At 40.7% G+C, this 17909-nt stretch overlaps 1 protein-coding gene and 1 long non-coding RNA gene across 7 annotated transcripts in view; both read left to right on the top strand.

The window, feature by feature from the left end:
• Nucleotides 1-17909, top strand: part of AOPEP (aminopeptidase O (putative)) — a 245583-nt gene that overhangs the window by 108906 nt on the left and 118768 nt on the right. The gene's annotated exons all lie outside the window — the stretch shown is intronic.
• Nucleotides 4620-7754, top strand: LOC121014187 (uncharacterized). The gene is made up of 2 exons (XR_005783077.1): nt 4620-6738; nt 7521-7754. It is a non-coding gene; the product is annotated as an uncharacterized LOC121014187 (long non-coding RNA).

The following is a 17909-nucleotide window of genomic DNA, read 5'->3' as shown; positions in this document are numbered from 1 at the left end:
AGCAATGAACAGGTGTTCCCCTTGCTCCACATCCTGGCCAACACTTGGTATTGTCAGTTTAAAAAGTTTTAGTCATGGGTCGCCTGGGCGGCTCAGTTGGTTAAGCATCTGACTTCAGCTCAGGTCATGATCTTGCGGTTTGTGAGTTCAAGCCCCCTGTTGGGCTCTGTGCTGACAGCTCAGAGCCTGGAGCCTGCTTCGGATTCTGTGTTTACCTCTCTCTCTCTGCCCCTCCCTGCTCACGCTCTTTCTCTCCCTCTCTCTCTCTCTCTCTCTCTCTCTCTCTCTCTCTTTCTCATAAATAAACATTAAAAATTTTTAAAAAAATTTTTAGTCATTCTTTTAGGTAGATAGTGGTATCTTATTGTGATTTTCATTGCATTTCCCTACAGTTCATGATGTTAAACATTTTTTTATATGCTTATTTTCTTTGGTGTAATGTGTGTTCAGATATTTTACCTATTATTAATTGGATTGTTTTCCTACAGTTGAGTTTTGAGAGTTCATAATTTATTTTGAATACAAGTCCTTTGTCAGATATGTGATGTGCTAATATTTTCTCCCACTTGTAGCTTGTCTCTTCATTCCCTCATATTGTTCATGGATATTGTTAAAGTCTCTTTCAAAGAGAAAGTGATATTAATTTTGATGGAGTCTAATATATCAATTTTTTCTTTATGGATTCTGTTTTGGTGTTATGTCTAGGAATTCTTTGTCTAACTCCAGGTCATGGAGATTTTCTATTATGTTTTTTTAAAAAGTTAATAGTTGGGGCGCCTGGGTGGCGCAGTCGGTTAAGTGTCCGACTTCAGCCAGGTCACGATCTCGCGGTCCGTGAGTTCGAGCCCCACGTCGGGCTCTGGGCTGATGGCTCAGAGCCTGGACCCTGTTTCTGATTCTGTGTCTCCCTCTCTCTCTGCCCCTCCCCCGTTCATGCTCTGTCTCTCTCTGTCCCAAAAAAATAAATAAACGTTAAAAAAAAAATTTTTTTTTAAGTTAATAGTTAGGAGCACCTGGGTGGCTCACTCGGTTGAGCATCTGATTTTAGCTCATGTCTTGATCTCACGGTTCATGGGTTTGAGCCCCACATGGGGCTCAGTGCTGACAGCTCAGAGCCTGGAGCCTGCTTCAGATTCTGTGTGTGTGTGTGTGTGTGTCTCTCTCTGCCCTTACCTGCTCATGCTCTGTCTCTCTCTTTCTCTCAGAAACTAAATAAACATTAAAAAAAATTTTTTTAAGTTAATAGTTTTATGCTTCATGTTTAGATCTGCGATCAATTTGAGAAAAAATTTTTGGTGAGATGTAATGTGTAGGTCAAGGTTCATTTTTTTGCCTATGTATGCCCAATGATGTTTTAACATCATTTGTTGAAATACTACTCTTTCTCCATTGGATTGCCTTTGCACCTTTGTCAAAAAATCAGTGACCATATTTTTGTGGTCTATTTCTGTACCTTCTAATCTCTTCCATTGATCTGTGTCTAATGGCATACCTGCTTTGATTCCGGAAGCTTCTTTATAATAATTCTTCAAATTGGGGAGTATGATTCCTCCAACTTTCTAATTCTTTTCAAAAATTGTTTTAGCTAGTATAATTCTTCTGGCCTTCCATATAAATTTTAGAATTAACTTATCTGTATCTGCAAAATATATACATATACTGGAATTTAGATGATTTTTGCATTGAATCCAGAGATAAATTTGGAGAGTTGACATCTTTACTGTGAGTCCTTACTTTGTCTTCCAATTCATGAACATGATGGTGTATCTCTCCATTTTTTTAGGTCTTCTTTGATTTCTTTCATCAGTGTTTTGTACTTTATAGCATACAGATTCTATACTTGTTTTATTAGATCAAGTCCTAAGTGTTTCACTTTTTACAGTTACTATAACTGGTATTCTTTTTAAACTGTGGTTTTCAGTTTTCATAGCTAGTACACATACATACAATTGCATTGACTTTCTATTTGCGATCTTATTTCTTATTTATTAGTTCTAGGAGTCTGAGGAAAAGAGTGGTTCTATTTCTTGTGTACTTTGTGTGACTTTTTTTTTTCTTGCCTTATTGCACACTTAGGACTTCCAATACAATGTTGAAAAGGACTGGTATGGGTAAACATCCTTGCCTTGTTCCTGATCTTAAGGAAAGTGCATTCAGTCTTTCACCATTAAGTGTGATATTACTTATGGGTTTTTGTACATGTCCTCTCCAGGTTGAGTATACTCTCTTTTGTTCCTAGTTTGCTGAGCAATTTTAACATGAATGGACGTTGAACTTTATCAGATGCTTTTTTTCTGTGTTAGCTGATATGATTATCTGGGTTTTGTTCTTTTTTTTTTTTAATTTTTTTTCTGGAATGTTTATTTATTTTTGAGAGAGAGAGCATGAGTGGGGGAGGGGCAGAGAGAGAGGGAGACACAGAATCCGAAGCAGGCTCCAGGCTCTGAGCTGACAGCACAGAGCCCGACGCAGGGCTCGAACTCACGAGCCATGAGATCATGACCTGAGCCGAAGTCGGAGGCTCAACGGACTGAGCCACTCAGGTGCCCCTGGGTTTTGTTCTTTAGGTTGTCAATATGGTGGATTACACTGACTGATTTTCAAATATTGAACCACCTTTGCATTTCCAGGACAAACCCACACTTGATTGTGGTGTATGGTTCTTTTTCTATACTGCTGGATTCAATTAATTGATATTTTGTTGAGGATTTTTGTATCTATGTTCATGAGCTGTATTGGCCTACAGTTTTCTTATATTATCTTTGACTGGTTTTGATATCAGGGTTATTCTGACTTTATCAAACTGAGCTGGGAAGTGTGGGAGGTTTTTTTTGCTTGTTTTGTTTTGTTGTTTTGTTTTCTTCTTCTGTTTTCTGCAAGAGATTATGTAGAATTGATGTTATTTATTCTTTATACATTTGGTAGAAACCACCAGTGAAACCATCTGGGCCTAGAGAATTTCTTTCTTAGAAGTTTTCTAATTACGAATTCAGTTTTATTAAAGTTACAGTACTATTCAGGTTATCGGTTTCATCTTGGCAGTTTTGCATGTTTGTGGTTTTCATGCACTTGTTGTCTTTTATCGAAGTTGTTGAATTTTTGTGTGTAGAATAGCTGATAGTATTCCCTTACTATCCTCTTAATGTCTGCAGAGTGTGTAATGATAATTTCATTCCTGATATTGGTAATTTGCTTCTTTTGTCTTTATTTATTTGTTTGTTTGTTTGTTTATTTTTGTCTTTCTGAGTAGAGATTTATCACTTTTATTGATCTTTTCCAAGAACCAACTTTTGGTTTCTTTGATTTTTCTCTCTTGTTGTTTTTTCTGTTTATAGTTTAATAGATTTCTGCCCGTATTTTTATTACTTCCTTCCTCTGCTTGCTTTGTATTTATTTTTCTCTTCTTTTTCTAATCTCTAAAGATAGAAACTTAGCTTGTTGATTTGAGACCTTTCTTTACTCATATAAACACTTTATGACATAAATTTCCCTTAGGCACTGCTTTAGCTGTATTCCACACATCTTGATATATTATGCTTTCATTTTTGTTCACTTCAATATTTTTTAATTTCCTTTGAGACTTTCTCTTTGACCCATGGGCTGTTTAGAAGGTGTTGATTGATTTCCAATTGTTTGGAGATTCTCCTCTTTTATTATTGATATCTAGTTAATTCTGTTATTGTCAGAGACCAAATTTTTTGTGGTTTCAATTTTTTTTTTTTAATTTGAGGTTTTTATGACCCAGGATATGTTGTGTCTTGGTGAATGTTCACATGCACTTCAAAAGAGTTTCTGTTCTGCTGTCATTAGACAGAGTTGTATAAGCGTTCCTTTACCTGTCTCTCTTGTGTTGTACTTGTCTTGTATATAACATCTGCAAAGATTGTAAATCTCACCAGACAGTGTTATATTTACTTCCAACTGTCAAACATATTTTAAAGAACTCAGTAAGAGAAGTATTATATTTATAGAGACATTTGCCATTTCTCTTGTTCTTCCTTCATTTCTAATATTCCAGATTTTCTTCTGGTGTCTTTTTTTATGTGTTTGAAGAACTTTCTTTTCCAATTTTAGAGCACATCTGCTAACAAGAAATTATCTTAATTTACCTTCATTTGAGTGTGTCATTATATTATTTGAAGGATATTTTCACGTAGACTCCTGGGTATATCTTTTCTTTTAGCACTTTAAAAATACTGTTACTTCCTCTGGCCTCTAGTTTCTGATGAGAAATCCACAGTCATTCAAATCATTGTCCCCTTATAAGTGATTTTTCTGGATGCTTTCAGGAGTTTTTCGTCTATAGTTTTCAGCAGTTTGAGTCTGATTTGTTTTGGAATTGATTTCTTTCAGTTGATTTTGCTTAAACTTGCCCATCTTTTTGAATCTGTAGGTTTATATCTTTTGGCAGATTTGTGGGGTTGTCAGCCATCATGTCTTCAAATATTTAAAAAAAAATTTTTTTTAATGTTTATTTATTTTTGACAGGGAGAGAGACAGAGCAAGAGAGGGGCAGAGAGAGATTGGGAGTCACAGAATTGGAAGCAGGCTCCAGGCTCTGAGCTGTCAGCACAGAGCCCAATGCGGGGCTCAAACTCACAAACTGTGAGATCGCGACCTGAACCAAAGTCGGTCACTTAACTGACTGAGCCACCCAGTCGCCCCTCAAGTATTTTTTCCTGCACTGCAGTCTCTCCTCTCTTTGGGACTTTAAATGACACAATGTTAACTTAGTGTTATTACACAGGAACCTGAAGCTTTGAGCATTTTTTTTTTTTAATTTTTTTTTCCTCTTTGTTGTTCAGCTTGGATTCTATCACTATATCTTCAAGTTTACTGAATCTTTCCTTTGTCACTTTTAATCTGTTATTGAGCCTATCCAGTGAGGGTTTTTGTTTGTTTTTTTGCTTCTGCTTTGTATCTTCTATTTCTTTGCTGAAACTTTCTACCATTTTATTTCAATAGTGTTCACCCTTACTTCCTTGAGCATTTTACAACTACTTTAAAGTCTTTCTCAGATAATTTTAACGTCTCTGTCATCTCTGCATTGTCATGCATTGACTGTCTTTTTCATGTGACTGACATCGTCTTGATTCTTCACGTGACAAATAATTTAGGATTATATTCAGGACACTTTAAATTTTAATGAGATTTGTGTCTTGTTTAAATCTATGAATAATTTCTTTTTTTTTAAGCATGCAACCAGTGCAGTTAGGTTTAGGCTAGAAATTCTGACCAGTCGTTTGTAGATTACGGTTTCAATGTCTGCCCTGTTTTAAAAGTCTTTGCACTGCTGTTTGGATTTGTCCATCCTCTGTACCACCCTATGGGAAGCCTAGTGGTCTTTTGTGCAGTTCTCAAACTCTTTGGTATGCTGTTTATGGTCAGATCCCCACATACATGGCTTGGGTTGGGAGTAAACTCAGAAGTTTATAAACAGTGTTATTGGGTGCTGGGCCCTTCCCTCTCTGAAGTCTTCCTTTACTATCTGGTTACCTGGGTCTCCTTTTTTTTGGTCCTCTGACCAGAAAGCTGGGGCTTTAGTTGCCCCCTTCTGTTATACACTGCCCACATCTGTGCCCTTGTTCAGGGTCAAACAGCAGAAGTATTGACATAGGAAAAAAAAAAAAAAAAAAAGCAGTAGGTGTTTACCCCAGCCTTTTGGACCAAGGCTTCAAAGGAAGCTTACCTCCCTCAGTTTTAGGTGCTTTCCACCACCCCCTCCTCCCCCCTGCTGTCTCCACTGCCTGTCACCACAGCCACTGTAGATTGCCTCGGGCTAGGGAGTGAGCAAACAGAGAAAAGAAAAGAAGAGGAAATGGGGAATTTGTCATCTGCCCCCCTCCCCGCATGGATCTTTAGTACCTTATCATTGCTTTGAGTCCAGCCTGGAAATAATTGCGTGATAAATGGAGATTTCACTGGTTCCATAGTATTTTGAGTTCTAGTCTTTATCTACAACTTTTTCTGCTATTTCTTTTTCAGAGTCTTCAAATAGTCATTCCATGCATCTGTCAATATCTCAGATTTGCCTTCATTGGGAGAGAGGGGGTGATGGGAGCTTATTCCACCTGACTTGCAACCAGAAATCCTCTGGGCCTGTGTTCTTTTCATTAACATGTGGGGCCCCTGTGTGGACCAAGAGTTTTCCTCAAAGGACTTTATGGTATTCTTAACTTTTGCTTGTAGTTTGCATTGTAATGACACTAATAAGAACTTACTGAAATTGATTATAGTGGTAGTTTAGAAGGTTAACAATTTATTAATTCTTTTTTATTCACCAAAACTGGATAAAATTCCAAAATGTTTTCATATTATGACTGAAATGTTTATCTTATATGGAAGTAATAATACTGAAGAAGAAACAAACAGAGGTAGTAAGAAAATGTTGAAGTCTTCAAAAATTACATGCTTCCTTCCAAACAACTTATTCATGTGCCAGTAAACTTATTGCATTGTTTGAAGGCTGTGGGGAGCCAAGTCCTGTGGTTTTTCACTTTCTCTCAGCAGGTGAGGTCAACTATGTCACTTCTGCTTTATTTACTGTGACCTTTGTGTGGTGCAACAAGTGTAGGGGCACAGTACCAGGGAAGCAATGCCCTTGACCCTGTGAGACCAGATCTCTCCAGAGAGGCCACAGGCAGGGATGTCCCACCTACTTTCTCCTCAGGCTGGCTCTGGAAGCTCCAGAGAACAACCCGAGTGTAATGGAGGCCCCACTGCCACGTTCCGGCCGAGGTGAGTGCATGGATGCACCAGTTCTTTAATAGTTGTCACCCTCCTCCCTTCCATCTTCCCCTCTTCTCTTTTGGTTAGTGGCGCTGCCATCCACGCAGTGACCGAGGTCACAAAGCTCCACGTGAGTCTGAACTCTTGCTGACCTCCCACTCACTCCATCAGTCAGTCATCTGACGCTTCCTGAGCTTCTTGAGGGCTTTCTGAGCCCTCTCTTCTCCCTTCTGAGGGTGTTTCCTGATTAGAAACCCTGTCATTTCAGTTGGCTTTTGAGGAAGCCTCCTCCTGGGTGCCCCTGCCTTTGGCCTTGCTCCCCTCAAAATCTGTTTTCTTCACCATAACGGAACCGTCCTCCTAAATCGCAAACCTGATTATCCAACCTGTCTGAAAAGTGACTAGAATTGGCTGCTGATCACCTTAGCACAGTATACAAGGCCCTTTCCTGCCTGCCTGTGCCCAGGTCATAACACGGCACCGCACAGAACCAGATTTCTTCTCAGCTCAGATTCCTCCCCCATCCAGGTCTTTTGGGCCTCTGCATCTTCTTACATCTTGTTCCTTGGGCCCAACTTGTCCCTGTTTCCCCACCCCCACCCCCTTTGCTGCCTGGCAAGCCTGTACTCATCTCTGAAAAGTTGCTTCAGGAGTATCATCCTCAGTGGTCCATCTGATCCCTCAGCGTGAGTTCATCCCAGCCTCCTCTTTTCCCATGGTACATTCTACATGTTTCTATTACTGTACTTTTCATTCTTGTGTTGGTCTGTGTTCATGTTTCCTTCTCATAGGCCCGGTTCTCAAGGAACTCACAGTCTACTGTGTCTTATTTGTACTTCTGTCCTCGGCGCCTGGCACAGTGTCTGGCATCTAGACGAGGCTCAACCGTGTATAACTAGTTTGTTATTGTTGCCATTCTTGCTCCTTCAGTCTCCTGGGTAAGTTGAGTACCAGACACAGAATGCCTGTGAGTCTTCGAAACCAAGTTTTTTTTGGAAATTATAGATAAAATTTATTCAATTTAACCAAGACTCTTTTTTTGCTTTGTCTGATATTGCTGTAATGATTATAGCTTTTGAGTACTCTATTACTCTTCAGAACAGAAAAGATTATGTTGTTTCATAGTTTTGGGTTTTTTTGTTTTGTTTTTTTTCCCCCCTCACAAGCCAAAGTTTAGATTTTACACTTGGCTTTTTATTTCCCTCCAGTATACCTTCCCTTCTTTTTTTTATATGCATCTCAGTGTTATTTTTTTCAACTATTACTATCTCAGTATTGGTAAGATCTATGCTATGGAAAATAATTTCTGATAAATCTAGGTACAGTATTGCTTTATCTCACTATAGCTGGGTTATTTATTTTTCCTCCCCAGAGTTGCCGAGTCATACCGGGCATATTATTTAAATCTGTAAACACGTAGTCAACAGCCACTTGGTACCAGAAACCCTTAGCACAGGGGATGCAAATTAATGCAGAAAATGTGCCCTGGAGGAACTCACGGTCCCCAAGGACAGATGGGCCTGCTCTGAGGGGCTAGGGTGGGGCTTGCCTGTGGACGTGGAGTTCAGGGGGAATGGTGTGAAGCCTGTTAGGCAGGGCATAAGTTACCTGTGCCAGTCAGTGAATACCATGTAGAAACTTAAAAAGTGTCCATTTCAGAAAAACAGTAAAGAAGCCCAAGAATTTAGTCATCCATGCAGTCTGTCAATTAACAAATACTTGTTGAACACTTACACTTACTATGTAGTACATACTGTTCTAGTTGTTCAAACCAGACAAAGTTCATTCCTTTATGGAGCTTAAGTCCTGTTGGGGGAGACAAATAATAAATGAGTGCGTATGTGGGGAGATAATGAAAGTGCTAGGTAGAATAAAGCAGGGTAAGGGCACTAAGAGTATGGAACTTGCTCTTTTGCAAATGGTGGTGGTTCTACTTCTTCTTTTCCAATTTGGATGCCTTATATTTCTTTCTTATATTTTCCCTAATTGCTCTGGCCAGGACTTCCAATACTGTGTTGATACAGTGGTGTCGTGGGCATCCTTATCCTTGTCTTATTTTGATCTTTGAAGAAGAGCTTTCATCTTTTCACCATTGAGTATGATGTTGGCTATGGGGGGAAATTGCTATTGTATATGGCCAGTTCAGGGGGAACTCTCTAATGATGTGATATTTGAGCACAGACCTGTTGGAATCAGCCGAGCGGGCCAGGTGAAGCAGAGCCCCTGAAGTAGACACGTATTTAGCAAGTTGGAAAAACTGCCAAGAAGGCCAGGTTTCTTATGCTGAATGACTAAAGGGAAGAATGGCAGGAAGTGTACATGGAGAAGTTGCTGAGGACCCAGTTGTGTAAGGCCTTCTAGGTCTTTCATTTTGCGTGGTAGGGGGAACCACCTGAAGGTTTTGTGTAGTTAGTAACATGATTTGATTTATACCTTGAAATGGTCATTCTGGATGGATGCCTGATATTTTGGTTTGGGGGATAGGGACAGGTAAGAGAAGAAGCATGCAAAGAAATTAGAAAGCAAATGGAAAAATCCATGTGAGAGAAAATGATAGCTTGGACTGGGGTGGTGGTAGTGAATGAGGTAAGAAGTGTTCATATTTGGGATATTTTGAAAATAGAGCTGATAAGAGTTTGGAGAGGATTGTGTGTAAGACAGGAAAGAAAGAGGAGACCGGGACCACTTAAAGATTTGTGGCCTGAACAAAATGTTGATGCCATTTTGTTGAGATGGAAACAGCAGGGAAAGAATAAGATTGTAAGAGAAAATCAAGATTCGTTTTAAATTCATTGATTTTGAGATGTCTAAGTGGAACTGTCACTAGAATTCAAAGGGAAGCCCCTGACTGGAGATATAAATTTGGAGAGTGTTTAGGATGCAGATGGTATTTAAGGTCATGGCTGGAAGAGCATGTTGTAGAAGGAGGTAGAAAGAGAGGATAAGAGGTGTGAGCACTGAGATGTGGTGGGCAAGAGTGTGAGCCACTGAGAAGTGGATTACATGAGGACTGTGGGATTTGGTCCAGTGGAGGTCACTGGTGACCTTGAAAAGAGCAATGGTGATGGAATGGTGGAAAAGGACGCTTACTTGCAGAGAGTTAAGGAGAGGATGGGGGCAGGAAGTTGAGACATAAGTACAGGAAGCTCTTTCAAAGAGTTCTGTTGTAAAGAGGACCAGAGGGCTGGAGAAGTTGCTGGGCAACCTGCGAAGTCCCATGTTTCAAGGACATGTTTCAAGGACAGACTGTATCAGAGCACACGTGTGTGCTGATGAGAATGATCTGCGTAAAGAGGAAGAAGTGATGAGAAAGGAGAGAAAGGATGGGTGATGGTGGCACATGCGTGGTGGTGGCACAAGAGATGGGGGTCCAGAGTTAGAGCAGAGTGGACCTTCGATGGGAGCAGAAGAGGCTCACCTCCCTGTCAGAGAAGAGGAGGCAAACATGGAGGCGGGTACAGGTAGGGTGGTAAATTTGGTGGTGAAAGAGCGAGGGAGTCCTGTGTCGATTGCTTCTGTTCCCCACATGGGACTAGGTGGAGAAAGCCTGGGGGCAGGAGGACATTCAGAGGCCATTGCTTGGAACAGGTGACATCTCTCTTTAGTTCTTTATGCTATTGATTTCTTGTTAACATCTACTTTTTTGAAATTGAATAGATTCTTATAGAAGATTGAAGAGAATGAAGTTCATTCAAAAAGTAATGAAGCAGAACTGTGTTATTAGGTGCCAGGCGAGGAGCTGATTTCTTTAATGGGTTGAATCATTAATGGGGTGGGAGATGGGGGCCTTCTGTGCGGTAAGAGAGGAAACAGATATGAGTGGGAGAAAATTTGAGTTATGTTGGAACCGAAACAATCTCATTAGTTACTCTTAATATCCTTAGACATTCTGTAGGGACAGTTGATATCCTTTAGCAGATGAAGAATGAGAGCCCAGGGCATTTCAGTAACTGCCCATAGCATCCAGCAAATTAGTGATAGATCCAGGAGTTAAGTGGTGTCCTTGAATTTCTAGTTCATCACTTGGTCCCTGGACTGAAGCAAAGTGCTAAATCTTGACTGTAAACCACCTGCAGGATCGGGGACATATCCTCACTCTTTAACGTTCAGGCCCTCACTGCTTCACAATTATTCTTCACAATAATTTCTACAATTAAGATGGGAATTGTTTGGCTACTGGCTCCAGGGGAAATGTGATACTCCAATTAGTTGTTCAGTTCCCAATTTAAGGCCGTCTGTAGAAGAGAGCATCTCATCAGCATACATTTGGTTAATGAGGGTTAATGAGTAAAACATGGAGGCTGACTCCATGATGGCTGTAACTGCTGTGTTTCCTTCTTTTTTTTAATTTTTTTTTTGGATTTATTTATTTGTGATAGAGACAGAGCACAAGTGGGGGAGGGGCAGAGAGAGAAGGAGACAGAATCTGAAGCAGGCTCCAGGCTCCGAGCGGTCAGCACAGAGCCCAACATGGAGCTCGAACTCACCGTGAGATCATGACCTGAGCTGAAGTCGGACGCTTAACTGACTGAGCCACCCAAGCGCCCCCTGTGTTTCCTTCTTTATGCAAGTGCACTTCCAAGATCATAACCGGGCAAATACAGACGCGCGCGCGCGCGCGCAAGCACACACACACACACACACACACACACACACACACACACACTCTACTATAGTAAATATAAACATTGAATGTAAGATGCATTCTGATTTTAGCAATGTTAAAATAGGAGTAGGGAAGGGAGGCAGAAGAGAAAACATGTCTTAAAACTAGAAATTAGGTAGCTCAAGTTTTCATTTGATGTTGTACTGTGGAAACATTAACACTTTGAAGACAAATCTGTATTTTGTTTGAGGTTAGCTTTAAGACAGTTTCACTGGTAGCGACGCCTGGATGGCTCAGTCACTTGAGTGTCTCTTAGTTTCAGCTCAGGTCATGATCCCAGGGTCATGGGATCAAGCCCCCACATAGGGCTCTGTGCTGAGCATGGAGCCTGCTTGAGAGTCTCAATCTCTCTCTCTCTCTCTCTCTCTCTCTCTCTCTCTCTCTCTCTCTCCCTCTGGCCCTGTATCCTGCTCATGCACTCTCTATCTTTCTCTAAAAAAAAAAGTATTTTACTGGCAAACCTGACTCCATGGATTGGTTTTAGGATTAAATGAGATAATGTATGTAAGGCATTGATAGCAGTCTCCAGCACATAGTAAAGGCTCAGTAAATACTCATTGTAAGTAATAATAATTATTGTATTTCTCTTAATATATTTTTCAGTGAGCAATAGAGTTTTTGAAGTATTTGTAATGGTAAAATGTTACTTTTAGTCAGTAACAGCTTTTGCTAGCAATAAGATGAACTGTACCTTTTGGGGTGCCTGGGTGGCTCAGTTGGTTAGGCATCTGACTTTGGCTCAGGTCATGATCTCACGGTTTATGAGTTCAAGCCCGGTGTCAGGCTCTGTACTGACAGCTCAGAGCCTGGAGCCTGCTTTGAAATCAGTATGTCCCTCTCTCTCCCTGTCCCTCCCCTGCTCATGCTCTGTCTGTCTGTCTCTCTCTCTCTCTCAAAAGTATACATTGAACATTTTTCTAAAAAAGAAGAAGTTTACCGTTTAATTAAGTTATTAATATGCAAAAAATGCACAAATGAATTATTGAATGCCTAATTGAGCATGGTACTGGGCTCAGTACTCATCAGAGAGAAGTCTTCTCCCCCACAGATCTGGTCCCTGCCCATTAGCTGTTTATAATCTATGACAGATGCCTTGGAGGTGAAGATGACCACTAATGTTGATTAAGCCTTAATGTATGCCAGAGTCTGTTCTAAGCACTATACATTTATTCCTGCCAGCAGCCCTCTTAGTTAGGGACTCTGGTTATTCCTTTTTCAGAGAGAAGAAACTAAAGGCTGCACATCCAGTTAGTCGATGGTCCAGTGGGATTTGAGCCCACTGCCTGACTCCCTTGGCCACTGTGCTCTATAGCCTGTTTCCAACATGAAGTAAGTACACTGAGGCTGACCCCATTGATTGCCGGCCTAAAATCCAGTTCCACTGTCTTGCTTGCTGGAAGAGCCTTGATTCTGTTTGATTCTTTGCCCCTCTCTGTTTCTCAGAGAAGATGAATCCTGTCCACATTTCCCTTAGTAAATCCTGCTTCATCTGAGCCAGTCATGGTGTCCTCTTTCCCCTTGTCAAGAATGTGGTTAGGCAGGGGCATTTTACAAGATTCTAGCCAAGGACTATAAGGGGTGACTTTTTACATACTTCCGAGAAAGAGAAAGGGGTTTGTTCACTGAGAGAAATAGACACATAAGGAAGGACACGTCTCTTTTTCTCTTGACCTTTCTCGATCACATTTGGATGTGATACCTAGGAATGTGGCAGCCGTCTTGCCACTGACCTAAAAAGGAAGCCAATACCCAGAGTAAGGCACTGCAGAGACTGTGGCTGAGAAGCAGAACAGGACCTGACATTCTATACCTGGAAGCATTTAGCTCCTGCCTGTCTTGTTATATGAGAGAATAAGACCCCTCATTATTTAAGTTAGTTTGAATTGGCTTTCTGTTACTGGTAGCTAAAGGCATCCTCATTCGGAGCATCCCCACAGGTGTGCCATGGCATGCTGGTGTTTTGTAGATGTGTAACAGGTATGCTGAAATCTAGATGCCCTCAGCTTTCAGGTGGCTGGGAAGGACCAGGGGCAGCCGGAGTCCCAGACCTATTACCTTTAGCCACAGGCAAGCTTGGTGTTTAATCCAGAGAATTTACAGATATTTTCTATGTGTATCATGGCATTGAAAAGGTTGGGAGGATGAAAAGATGCTCCATGTCACATGTCGTCAGGGAAATGCAAATTAAAACAAAAATGAGGTGCACTATTAGGATGCCATTAGGAGGTGCACATCCCTATTAGGATGGCCAAACACCAGATGCAGGTGAGGCGGTGGAGCAACGGGGACTCTCATTCATTACCAGTGGGAATGCAAAATGGTACAGCCACTTTGGAAGACAGTTTGGCAGTTTCTTACAAAACTAAACACACTCTTACCGTATGACCCAGCAATCACACTCTTTGGTATTGTAACCAAAGTTGAAAACATGTCCACACAACAACTTGCACACTGGTGTTTATAAAGGCTTTCTTCATATAACTGTCAAAAGTTGGAAGTAACCAAAAGGTCCGTTAGTGGGTGAATTGGATAAATAAACTGTGGTACATCCAGACAGTGGAGTGTCATTCGTCACCAAAAAGAAGTGAGCTATCAAGCCATGAAGACATGGAGAAACCTTAAATGCATATTACTAGGTGAAAGAAGCCAATTTACAGTATACTGTATGATTCTGACTACATGACATTCTGAAAAAGACAAAAAAAAAAACAAACAAACAAACATGGAGACAGTATAAACATCGGTGGTTAATAGGGATTGAGGGTGGGGAGGGATGAATAGGAAAAGTGAAGAGAATTTTTAGGGCAGTGAAACTGTCCCATATGGTACTACAATGGTGGATACATATCATTTTACATTTGTCCAAACCCATAGTATGTAACACCTGGGTGAACCTTAATGTAGACTGTAGACTCTGTGTTATAATAGTATATCGATGTAGGTTAATCAGTTGTAACAAATGTACCACTCTGGTGCAGGGAAGCTGATAATGGAGGAGGCTCTGCCTGTGTAGGGTTAAGAGCTATAGGGGAAATCTCTGTACCTTCCATTTAATTTTGATGTGAATCTAACACTACTCTAAAAAATAAAGTCTATTTTAAAAAGTCAAAATACACAAAAAGCCTTAGAAGTAAGTTGAAAATGTACCTATGGCTGTGGCAGTTAGCTATATTGGTTGGAAAAAAAGGTTGGGAAACCCTGTCCTAAGTTATCAAAAATATATAATAAAAGTATTATGGGGGCACCTGGCTGGCTTCGTTGGAAGACATGCAACTCTTGGTCTTGGAGTCATGAGTTCGAGCCCCATGTTGGGTGTAGAGATTACTTAAGTAAATAAAAACTTAGGGGTGCCCAGATGGCTCAGTCACTTAAACATCGGACTTTTGGTTTTGGCTCAGGTCATGGTCTCACAGTTCGCTAGATCAAATCCCACATCAGGCTCCGTGCTGACCACAGAGTCTGCTTGGGATTGTCTCTCCTTCTCTCTTCTCTCTCCCTCTCGCTCTCTGCCCCTCCCCCTCTTGCTAGCTGCGTACGCTTGTGCACTCCCTCTCAAAATAAATAAACATTAAAAAAATAAAAACTTAAAAAATATATTCTGCATCAGTGTGTCAATAATAAAAATATATTTAAAAAAATTTGAGAATGAGTGGGGGAAGGGCAGAGAGAGGGGAGAGAGAAGCTTAACCGACTGAGCCACCCAGGCACTCCAAGAATAAAAGTATTTTAAAAGATAAACATATGTTTCTAAGAAAACATCCTTTTTCCCTTTTACTCTTCTAGTCTGATGATACCCTCAAGACCCCGTTCAAGTATAATTTCCTCCAAGAAGCCTTCCTCAGGCCTTTAATTGCTCCCTCCTCTGTGTCCTATAAAAGATTTTTCATATTTCCGTTGTAGTACTGACATCACTGTGATTTAAAGATTGGTTTTTCAAGTCTGTCTCTGCCAGTAGGACTATAAGTTCTTGAGTGAAGAAATTTCCCTATTGAGAATGGCTGTCAGGAAGCCAGAACCGAGCTCAGTAGTCGTTGCTAAATGAAGCTAGACGTGGTCATAGAAAGATACTTCAGGTCCCACAGTATTGATTCTCAATCTGGGCTGCTTTTTAGCAACACTTGTGCCTGGTTCCCATCCCCAGAGGTGATGATGTATTGGGTGTGGGTTGCGGCCTGGATGCTGGTACTTGAAAGGCCCCAACGATTCCAAAGCGCAGTCAAGTTGAGAACCACCATCCTGGAGGGAGAGAAGAACAGCCAGAGGGAAAGATGATGAAGGCCATTTGAGATCTGTGGCAACAATAGGTGTAAAAGGCACCAGCATCAGTAGATCCACTAGCCAGAGAATCCAGCAGGGAGCTTGTCACAGTAGCCCTGATGAGAGATGGTGATCCCAGCAGGTGGGTGAGAATATTCAGACATAGTAATGGAGGGGCCACTATGGGAGATGCCTTCGAGCAGTGCCACCTATGGCAGCGATTCTTATTCTGCCTACGTGTCAGAGTCATTGGGGAAGCTTTGTAAAAACATAAGTACTGGGGCCTCATCCCAGAGATTGTGGTCAAACTGATACGGAGTGGAGTCTAGGCAACGGTATTTTTAATCTTTTTAAAGCTCTCCAGGTGATTCTAATGAGTTGCCAAGATTGAGAACTACTGCCTTAGAGAAAGACCAATAGAATTTGACCACATTTCGATATGAGAAATTGAGCAGAGGTTATCCCAAGCTTCCTGACTTGAGATGTTGAGGGTAAGTTTGCATAGACCAGGGGTGGTAAGAGGGCTGGCTGGAAGTTGGACATAGGGTAAGGGATGAGGGGAAAAGATATGAAGATAACTTTTTCATGAGGTTCAGCTTGAGTTGACAGTGGGTCTGAGATCCATGACAGTTTTTGGTGGAGTGTGACATAGACCCAAGTCAAGCTGGAAGTCTGAGAGCAGTTTTTCAGTGTGGCTCATCTGGATCTCCCCACCCCCATTCCATTCCGTCAGGTGGTCTGCAGGTGCTTTGGCAGTTCTGGGGGATAAACCAATGAAGTCATTTTATTCATACACATTTTACTTATTAGAAATAATATTATTTTCATGGGAATCCTGTTCTTAATAATCTTTACCCTCTTAAAGATAGTATCTGTGCTAGAAAGACTGTCAGTCACTTTGTCTTAGACAATACGTGGTCAGCTGAATGAAGTTCATCTCAGTTGACATGTTTTTATTTCATCTGCCATTATTGTTCACATAAATTTTCATGTATCACAGCTATCCGCCAATTTGAAAAAAAAAATGGCTCAATGGTGAAGGGAAAAAGTAGAATGGAATGAGTCATATTAGCACTCAGAGTAATGTTAGAACTTTAACAGTGAACAGGACACCAGTGAAAATATAGAATATGTATCTGTAGCTGGTGGGACAAATGATTCCATGAGTAGGATGATTTAACGTAAGTGACCAAATAAGGATGAAAAGCATGCTGATGGATATCTAAAATTAGATTTTATTGAGACAGCCATCCCCTAAACCCTACCTCATTGTAAACTGCCCTTTTTATCAAATAGTGGCTTTTCTGTCACTGACCGAGACAATATTCGGTGCCCCACTTCATGTAGAGAAAAGCAGGCACAAGTCACACTACTGTTGAAGAGTTCATAAGACTCTCTCCCAAGTTAGTGGCGAGTCTAATTCTCAAAGAAAGCAGACTAGGGAATTTGGCAAAATTCTCTGAAATGGAAATTGCAAAACATCCATGGTACAAATGTGTAAAAGCAGTTACTATTGGATGTACACGTTAGTAGATCTTTTACTTCACATTTGGGCAAAGCCAGTGATGTGCAGATTAAGAGACTCTTGGCATATATGCAGTACTTATATGAAAAGGAATTGCTTGAAGAGTTTTTGTTCATGAAAACCCATGTCACCAGAAAAGGTTTGCTTTGGTTAATGATAATGTTGTGAGCCATGAAGGGCAATGAAAAAGGTAAGGAGGGACCAGTAGTGACAGATTCGGGAGGAAAAAGAACACCGCCACATGAATAAAAGAAGTTACACTAGAATGTGATAACATTATTTTATTCTCAGAGAACAGTTTGTGATCTGTAACATGCCTCTTGATCCTGATTACAGTTGAAAAAAAAATAACAAAAAGTGTGACAATTTCTCATAAATGAAGAAAATGGGCAGCATGTAGCATAGTGGAGGCAAAGGTCCCTCTCAAAAGATTTTAGAACATGATATGAGTTATAAGCATGTCTTCATGACCCTGATTAGTGTCTGTAAAAGCCATTTCTATTATTTAGGTGGCTTTTTCAAGTGATATGCTATTTGGGGGCTGAACATTAAGATATTTAATGTTAAGTACAAGAAATCCTGTTATCTTGTGGATATATGAGGACAGAGACCCTATCTTGTGACCCTAGTGCCCAGCAGTGTCCACAGTAGCTCAATAAATATTTGATGAGTGAATGGATCTTTATTCCTCAGAGAAAGAACTAATGGTGTATTGTAAGTTATGCTTTAAAG

This window comes from Herpailurus yagouaroundi, unplaced genomic scaffold (genome assembly GCF_014898765.1).
Source record: "Herpailurus yagouaroundi ecotype Mexico unplaced genomic scaffold, PumYag 201, whole genome shotgun sequence".
Taxonomy (NCBI): domain Eukaryota; kingdom Metazoa; phylum Chordata; class Mammalia; order Carnivora; family Felidae; genus Herpailurus; species Herpailurus yagouaroundi.
This window is presented reverse-complemented; position numbering and strand designations above follow the sequence as displayed.